Genomic DNA, 9,901 nt, shown 5'->3' with positions numbered 1-9,901 from the left:
TATTTAATTATATTTATTTAATTAATAATATATAAATTTAAAATGATGAACACACCATACATGAATACTGCCAGTCTATGCTATTTAAATATAAAACTTTTTTTTAAACTTTTTGACAAAGGCTCACAGAAAAAGAGTTTAGTTTGAGCATTTGGTAGACACTTTGGCTTAGATTTTTACAAAATGCTATAACAGTTTAGGCTTGAGGGACTAAATGCACTTCGCACTGTGAGATGAACACAGATTTTCATGGGAAGAGGTCAAATGTTGAGTGCTATAATTTGTATATAGAGTGCCATCCCAAAACCCATGTGCTAAAAGCATGCTTGCCAGTCTGCCTTGTCATTAGGAAAATGGGAACTTTAGGATGTAGGAGCCAGGAGCGGGGAGGGATGTTAGGACTTGAGGAGTAAGCCCTTGAAGGACATATTTAGAGCCCCGTACTCACCTTTCCTCTGTATGATTTGATGGGTCAGCCTGAGACAAGCATACCATCCTCGCAACCTCCTTCTGCCATGAAGTAGCATGGTCCAGTGAAATAGGGTCAGGAACTATGCGTTAAAACCTCTAAAGTTATTAGACAATTACTCCCCACCCCATACATGTAATTTGATTATCTTAGGTATTTTACTGTAAGAAGAGCTGGCTAGTATACTGCCTAAGTGTCTTTTAACAAGTGGTTCCATTGGTTTATTAAAACAGTGAACTTGGGAACCTGTGACAGTGACTTCAACGTTTAATCCTGGCTCGGTACTGATGGAAGCAACATAACTATCATAGGACTATGAGAGGCAATGAGTGACTGGGGTATTCTCATGAGGAAAGGAGCCCGTGTCTGGCCACCTCCACCACACAGTGCTCTACTTGCAATGAATGACTCTTGCTGTCTTGTAGGCACGAAAACGTTCCTTTTCCACTTTCTCTTTTCCTTCACCCCTGGTCAAGTCAGCACACACCTACAGAGACTGCACATTCTGTCTGCCGAGGATCATACCAGTTATGTGCATCATCACTTCCCATTGCACAGGCATATTTCCAGTATCTGAAAGCCGTGCCTCGAGCCGTTTTGTTCCTCTGCTGGAGCAAACAGCAGTGAATCATTGTAGGTCGACATCATGCTTCTTCCAATGCAAAAAGAAATCTATAATTCATGTTAGAAGAGTAATTTGTTGTTTAATCTCTCAAAGACTCCAGCTTCTTTTCTGAGACACTGGACTTCTGTCTTTCTTTCTGGATCCCATCAAAAGGAATCGAGTTTCTTTTTAATGTCTTTCTTCTCACTTAGTTATCATGTGATTTGAAGACAATGGACAGCATGAGTGATGTTAGCTTCCATTTCCCAGGTGAGGAAGCTGATGCCCCAGTACAGTGAAGTAGTCTATGCTACAAATATAGAGAGGGACTATGAACACAAGGAAGCATACCAAATGATGAACTCAAAGCTCCAGGGCAAATACTGAGTATCACATTGTTCTCATCTGGCCTGAGTTCAAAGCCATGGACTCTGTGGTCTACTAGTCTTACTGGATAAAATACTTTATATGACTTTTATCTTTTTCCTGTCAGTTCATTTCCATAAGGAAGAATTGTAGACAAAAATAGCTAAAAAAATTATGTGAATTGCAGTACTTTAAGTAATTATTTACAGAGCTGATTCTACTAAATGAATCATTCATTTATCTATAATACTTGGCCCTATTTCGGGGTTCTCCCTGGCAAGGCTATCACCAGTTTGTCTTAGTTACCTAACTACCTGTGATACGTCTTTTCATGGCCACTTCTAACCTCAGGGATTGTTCTGCTGTGTTTGATTTGATGAGTTGTAATTAACTACACTGAAATCCAATCACAACAATGAAATTCAGTGACTGGAAACCGGGAACTGATCCAAGACTGGTTGGTCTGTGATGGAAACACAATGTCCTACATAACTGGCTTGAATTATAATCGGCCGCATTAATGTCTAATGTTGTCTAATTTCGAATACCAGAACAACTTTCAGTTTTTATGGGGCACTGCTGACTAATTTTGGAATTAAGACTCACAGAAACCTGATGCTAGCTCACACTGTAAATGTGACTTCCGAATTCCCAGTTAACTGAAGTTGGGCACACAGCCTGGATGTGTAAAAGGAGCGAGGAGTAGCATTTATTTAGAGATTTTAATGCAGAGATTACTCTTCTCCAGGCTAAATCACTGTGAGCCTTTAGACTTCCCTGTAAATACCAAGAAATTATGGATTTCAAGAACCTTTCCTAAGTATCTTTTATTTACTATTGACTGAGAGATCCTGCTGATCTGGAGACCACTTGGTCTCGTTCCAATGGTCAAGTTCCACTGAGAAAGTCTGAGAAGCCCAGAGACAAATTCTCACTCCTGAGTCTTTCCAACATCATTCCCTTTTTCCTCTGGACAGCATTCAAGCCTTACCCATCAGATAGATAATGGTCCCCTCTCTCTTCTGTGTATGCATTGGAAGTCAAGAGGTTAGAGAGGAAGGAGTTGTGAGGGATTTTTTTTCCTGGGGCTCTAACGAAATAATAGCTCCTGAAAGAAAACATGTGACATGAGACCTAACCTTTGCTGCTGTCTAGCCAACCTAATTTTCCTTAAAGTACTGTTCCGACACCGAATACTTGGCGCTCCTCATCTGCTCAGTCAGAGAGTCATTGAGTCTGCTTGCATCCTAGGCAGTGTAGTTAGACACAGAACGGATTATTGCCCCTACTTTGTCAAATATCTTTATTGCCATTTTTTGGTGGTGAAATGAAGTGATACCAGAAGCAATCACAACGCTCACCACCCAAGGCCATGGCCGAGAGAAGAAGCAGTTCTCTCTGTGGATGACTCCAGCTTCTCCAAGTTCTCCCAGATCCAACCTTCTCAGAAGGATTCACTGAAAGGGCAGAAACCACAGTGAACTGAAAGGGTTCACGGCAAAAGTAGGCAAACTTGAAGTTCCTGCCGATGAGTATTCAGAGGCAGGCATAGGATTTGAAAGCATCTTAAAATTAATGGTGTCAGTAGGCATTGGAATAGACAAAGTGGCTCGTCGGAAAGAGCTCTGAGAGCTAGGCAGAGGAATGTCAAAACAGATGCTCGAAATTTTCTGCCTCTCTGGGCTGGGGCATGTAGAGCATTGTTCCATTGAGATGTCTGAATCCATTAGCACAGTGAGAAGCTACAGTCAGGGAGACAATGATCACACATTTGTAAGATGAGCACATTGTCCTCTACTTTCTATGTATAACTAACTCCCTCCTGGCTTTCACTTGAAATGGGTAAGGCTTTCTCTCTCTCTCTCTCTCTCTCTCTCTCTCTCTCTCTCTCTCTCTCTCTCTCTCTCTCTCTCTCTTTCTCTTTTTTTTTTTATTTCATTCATTTTTAAAAACTTACAAAATATTTTTTATGGGTGTGAGTGTTTTGCATGTACACCAAGTGTGACTGATGCCACGAGACACCAGAAGAGGGTGCCAGATACCCTGAAATTGAGTTACAGCCAGTTGTGAGTTATGTGAATACTTGGAACTGAACTTAGGTCGTCTACAAAAGCAGCATCTTTTCTTAACTGCTGAGCTATCTCCCCAGTTCAAGGAATTATGTCTGTGCATATGTATGAAGAGTTGAGCTCTCTCCCCAGCCCAAGGACTATCTTCATTCATATGTGTGTAAAAAATCTGAAAGAAGTATACCTAAGAAATAGATGCATGTCTAGAGAGTAGAGATGGAATATGGATGAGAGAGAAAGAAAAATTCCATTCTATTCTGTCTCTATTCATGCTGTGTGTCTTTGTTTTCATACTTAGAGATTTAAGTAGTAGCTTTAACATCCATTGAGTTAAAGGAGATCACATAAAAAGACATTGAACAGCTTTGTAATCCGTTTAATTCTGGACCACTTGGCATATTTAAAAGTATACAAAGAATAGATTGTATAGGAACAAACACTAGAATCTAGACAGTTGGAAACTGCACATTCCAGGCGTGAAGAAAAAAACCTGTCAACCACTAAAATAACAGCTACATGAGGTCAACGAAAGAATTCATCATAAGGAACACTCAGTAACCACCTTCCTTAGCCTCCTCCAGCATTCAGGAGTCCCTGTTGTCCTGCTGATCTCTAGATCCATTTAGCTTCAAGTTGCAATGTGGTTTCAGAACTTAACAGAATCACAAACTTGCCACAGCAATGAAGAGCCCAAATGCCCAAAGGAAGTAAACAAATTAAGCCAGATAACTAAGACTTGTTTTACACTCAAGACAAGGAATCAGAGGTGAAGACACAGTGGAAAGTAGTTCTTTTGGAAGGAAGAGTTAATCTATGTTTTGAAAGGAAATTATATTAGGAACTCTTTTGTTGTCGTTGGCCATTGAGAATCTTTATCTGCCATTGCCTGCATCAGTGAGACTGAAGCACAAGAACCGTCTGGATGTTCCTGTGAGTACCTCCCTTCTAGTGCTTGGAGGACCCCTCAAACACCTGGAAGCTGGACTAACACCTACTCAGGTGTTCTGAATGATTACGTTCTGGGAATCATGACCATGTTTCCAAGTGGGGTCACCATATAATCTGTCATCTAAACAAAGGTACATTTCAGTTATGTTGGGGCAACTGTAAGGATGAAGGAGATGCTACTACTGATGGTTAAATCAGGACAGTTGACATGATCTGAGATGGGCCAATATAAAGAAGAGCAAATGAACATTCCACTCATAAGAAAACTTATAACTTCTGGGAATGGCCATTTCATGTACATATGTATATATGTTTGTGTTTGTATGCTTGTGTACATATATGAGTACACATGTGTGTGGAGGTACATTTACACATGTGTGTACACACTTGAAAACCTAAGGGCAACCTCCAGAGTCATTACTTAGGGGATAACAACCTAGGTTTTGCATGTGTATGTGTGTGTGTGACTGGATCTCTCTTTGTCCTGGGGATCATGAAGTAGGCTAGGCTGGCTGGGCAGTGAACTCCAAGGATCCAGTTTTCTCTGCCTCCATAGCATTGGATTTACAAATATGTGCACCACATCTTTTCTTTTCTTTTCTTTTCTTTTCTTTTCTTTTCTTTTCTTTTCTTTTCTTTCTTCTTCTTCTCTCTCTCTCTCTCTCTCTCTCTCTCTCACACACACACACACACACACACACACATTCCTTTTTTATATGGACTATGGAAATTAACCTGAGGTCTCTATGTTTGTACAGTCCTTAGTTATTGTTCTATGATAAACACCATGTCCAAGGCAACTTATAAAAGCAAGTATTTAATTTGGGCACATAGTTTCTGAAGGTTAGAGTACATAAGGTAGAGTAAAGGCAGGGAGGAGCAGCCAGCAGCAGGCAGCTGCAGGACAACTGAAAGCTTATATCTTGATTTGTAAGTAAGAGACAGATACAGACAGACAGACAATGGGAATGGAGTAAGTCTTTTGACAGTACAAACCTCACCCCCAGTGACACACTCCCTCCAACAAAGCCATAATTCTTAATCATTCTCAAACAGTTTCACCAATTGTGAACCAACCATTCAGATACATGACCTCCATGGGGGCCATTCCCATTCAAACTACCACATACAGAAAGCACTTAATGACTAAGCTATCTCCTTAATCCTGCATCAACCATTTCTATATTGACAATAAGATCGCACTTTCTAATAACTAACTACAAAGCACAGGTTCCTCATGCCCATGATTCACAAGGCATTTAGGCAAGATCATGACTATGAGAAAGCTGTACATAGAGGGAGATATTAGGCATTTTTATTCTTATATATCATTTAGCACAGGGATCAGCCAAACAGATGATTCTATTTTACGGTTAAAATCACTCTGGTTTTAAACGGCACGATTCGATTTCCAGTGTATTATAGTTACCTACTCAAGAAGAGAAAGTCATTTGGTGGCCTGTCCTCCCAAGCAAACGGTAGTTCAAACAGAAGCTTTTCAATGCCTCATAGAGAAGAGAATGATGTTGATCAAACCTCAGCTAATCTTGTCAGAAAATAAGTCAATATCTTCCACTTGAGATATGGCATCAGCATGGCTAACTGCACATCTCTGTTTCCCAAGAATAGAGGTGCTTTCCAATTCATGGGACATTTACTGCAAAACAAACAAACAAACAAATAAATAAATAAATAGGAAAAAAGGAAGTTACCCACAGATCAGTCTGATTACCAGACCTACATGATAGAAAGAGGAAGATGACTCTAGCAAGCTGTCCTCTGACCTCTACATGTGTAACCCCATATTCACACAAACACATATGTATGCACACACACATGTAAACACATGTGAATAAATAAATGTAATAATAAACAATGTATCACCAACATTAAAAACTATTTTTATGCTTGTTGTATATTCTTTGGTAATCCCCTCTCACTCCTGCCATATCTTATGGAGGCATTTTCTCACCTACATTTCCAGAAGTTTGTGTAGATCTTGTCGAGTTGACACTCATGTCAACCATCCCAAGTACTGTGAACATGATAGACCAAAAAGGAAAGGGAAGAAGTGAGCATGTGCAGTCATAACTTAACTTTAGACAGAACCGTGATTTTGCCAATGAGAGGGACTTTTATACCCGATGTTCTTTGTTGCAAGGAGAAGGCCTGCTTGCTTTTCCTGGCTGCCCGGCTAGCTTACACCTGAAATAAACACACAGAAACTGTATTAATTAAAACACTGCTTGGCAATTAGCTCTAACTTCTTATTGGATAACTGTTACATATTAGTTTAACCCATCTTCATTAATCTGTGTATGGCCACATGGCAGTGGCTTACTGGAGATTCTAACTGGTGTCTGTCTCAGGCAGAGGATCCAAGGCTTCTCTTTCCGACTCTGCCTTCTTTCTCCCAGCATTTGGTTCTATTTTCCCCGCCTACCTAAGTTCTGCCCTATTAATAGGCCAAAGCAGTTTATTTATTCATTAACCAATGAAAACAACACATAAACAGAAGGAACTCTTACACCAGTTCTTTCACAGGCTCACTCTTGCCTTCATCAATTCCTGCCAATTTAATGGAAGCATTCTCTCCATGAGTTTCCTCACTTTCCTAGACATGGGTGTCATATTATTAATCCGGGGTCTTGGTGTAAATTCAACGCTGCAAACCTAAAGGTTCACAATGATATTGTAGTATAAACCACATGCTGCTACCTGAATTCCAGGTTGGTCATTTGTCACTATAATAAATACATAAAAGAAGAAAGAAGGAAGTGTTTTGGCCCCCAGTTTCAGAGATTTTAGTCCATGGTCTTTGCTATCAAGATTCTGGATCCATGCTGAGGTAGAACATCATTACACACAGTACAGAGCAAAATAGCTCACCTGATGACAGTCTGGAAGCAAAGACCGAGAGGACTTAGAATGGTTTAGATGCAAGACAGACTTCTCAAACATACATCGTCTCCTTCAACTTGCCTCCTTCAACCAGTCCCAAGTTCTACCCACCTCCTAACATTGTAATCAGGTTAAAAACACATCAATGGATTAACCCACTGATGAAGAGGAAGAGTTATAATGCAATCAATTCTCAATGATTAGATCCACAGATGAAGACAAACTGTTCAACACAAGGCCTTTTGGGGGGTTCAGTTTTGTACCAGAACCACAACACACATTAATCAGTGAAAATACTAATAGAGATGGAATTTTGAAAATGAGAGACAGCAATCAGACTAAAGAAAGAGAAAAGGATTGTGTTCTGAAAAGTTTTCCTATTTTCTATTGAGACCTACAACCAGCCCACACTTGTGATTTCTGTACAATTTTAATTAGGTTTCCAACCTTCTTCCCCAACTTTAAATAATTTTGAGTGAACTTCTAATATTTGCTACTAAAACATCTGTATCTAAAATGATTTGTCCCAGTCTTTGACACATTGTTGCTTCTTATTTTCTCTCTTAAGATGGTTTAAAAGATTATATAAAAGTCAGCACATTATCTGGTGCACAGTTAAACTTCAGTCAGTGCTAACATTACTATTCGGGTAGTGTTTGTATAGTCTCTGCATCCTGTGTCCAATAAGTAGGAGAATAGCATTGCTTTGTAAATTGCTCAGGGAATGGGAGACACACAAAACCATAACACAGGACATTTTCACAGTAAAGTCTTAGTCTGTTTTCTGCTCTTATAATAAAATAACACAGACTTTGAGATTATATAATACAAGGACTTATTTAGTTCATGGTTCTGGAGATTGGGGAGTCTGAGAGTGAAGTGTCTCCTGAGGACTTGCTGGTTCTTAAAATGGCAGAAGAGAGCTTATCAAAACTCATCCCAAGTGAGTCAGAGTGATCCTCCTTTTATAAGAAAGCCATGCCTTCAATAAATCATTAATCTATGAATGAAATCTTCTCATAAACTCCATGCCCTCATCATTCAGCCACTTTGGAAATATCTCCTTTCCAAACACCAGTAATAATTTGGGGATTAAGTTTCCAATACATAACACTAGGGTACACATTTAAATCATAGCAGAAGACAACAAGGGGAAATAGAAAAATACTGACTATGCCTTGGCACAAAAATTTGGGACAAAGAAACTATCTGTTTGGATAATCACCTCTCCTGGGAGGTTGCACTCTCCCTAGTTCTCACCCTATTGACTTGTGTACATCTACCACTAAGCAATCCTATCTCTTTTAGCCAGAAATAAACAATACATTCTTAACGGGGGAAAGGCACAGAGCTGTAGGTAGCCCTCGTGTTTTACTATTTAGTATCTTAACAATAAACAAAAGCTGAATTGAGGGCTATTAAAGTAAATTGATAAAAGAGTTAAATTATTTTCATATTAGGAACCCCTATGAGTTTTTCAGGATGGCCTCATTATAATTGATTAGGTTCCCTTGAGTTCTTCATCAAGGTTCTTTATTATGTGTGTTTATTTTCAAACCTCCCTGGGAAAACCATGATGCAAGTAATAAGAAAAATATTAATATACCTTTGAGTAAACAAACACTAAACATCTATTTATTGATGAAGCCTTTTCTGTTATTAAAACTGAAGACAGCGAGCCTGGAAATGAGGATGTATTTCCCCAGATTTTTGCAGAGGAAGGAGAATTATTAAAAAACACTTCAACAATTCCAAATTTCTCAAAGCAGCAAACAGAACATACTTGAATTCTAATGCATGGTGAATGTAACAAGTCTAGGGACATGCTGCATGATGCTCCTTATTAGGGTCACTACATGCGTGAGGCTGATGCCTCCCAATCATGCTACTGTATCATCCTGTTGTTGCATTCACTCAGAAATGTTTACTGACTCGAAGCTCCTAAGATCGTCATGTTTATGATCAAGTCTACCACCCTCTATGCAGTTATAAGATCTGTATTACGTATCGATGCTTAGATGTCTAAAGATGCATAGCCTACATGGAGATTTATCCCCTTTTAAGAGGAATGCTAAAATGTTGAAGTGAATTGCAAAGTAAGGGCATGGCACAAACTATTGATTTTACTCAAAACTTCCCTTTGCCAGGGGCTTAGAATTGGGATTCTAGATCTCTAGGCAATGTAGTTTATACTCTGAAATTCTGGTCTCCTCCCAAGCCCTCTTCCTCTTCCCTACCTACTTTTGGTTTTGCCTCTGCTGACCCACAGAAACTTTGCATCTTTCAGAAGCATTTCTTAAAGGGGACTTCCAGTTTGTACGACCACTCATGTCCTGGAATATGCTGCGGGAAGATATAGCTAACAACTATCTGCCTACTGAGGCGTGGCCTCATAGACTATTTACCTGGATGCGGAAGCACGTCTGGCCCCTGCCTCTCTGCTTTTCTCCCTGGACCCCAGTTTTGCTGGTTTGGTTTGTTTGGATCTCATCTTTATCCATCGTTCATGCAAAGAATCCTGATTTGTAAATTTTATCTATTAAT

This window comes from Alexandromys fortis, unplaced genomic scaffold (genome assembly GCF_014885135.2).
Source record: "Alexandromys fortis isolate MF-2015 unplaced genomic scaffold, M_Fortis_MF-2015_v1.1 scaffold_131, whole genome shotgun sequence".
NCBI lineage: Eukaryota > Metazoa > Chordata > Mammalia > Rodentia > Cricetidae > Alexandromys > Alexandromys fortis.
The sequence above is the reverse complement of the archived record's forward strand: the minus strand, read 5'-3'. Positions refer to the sequence as shown.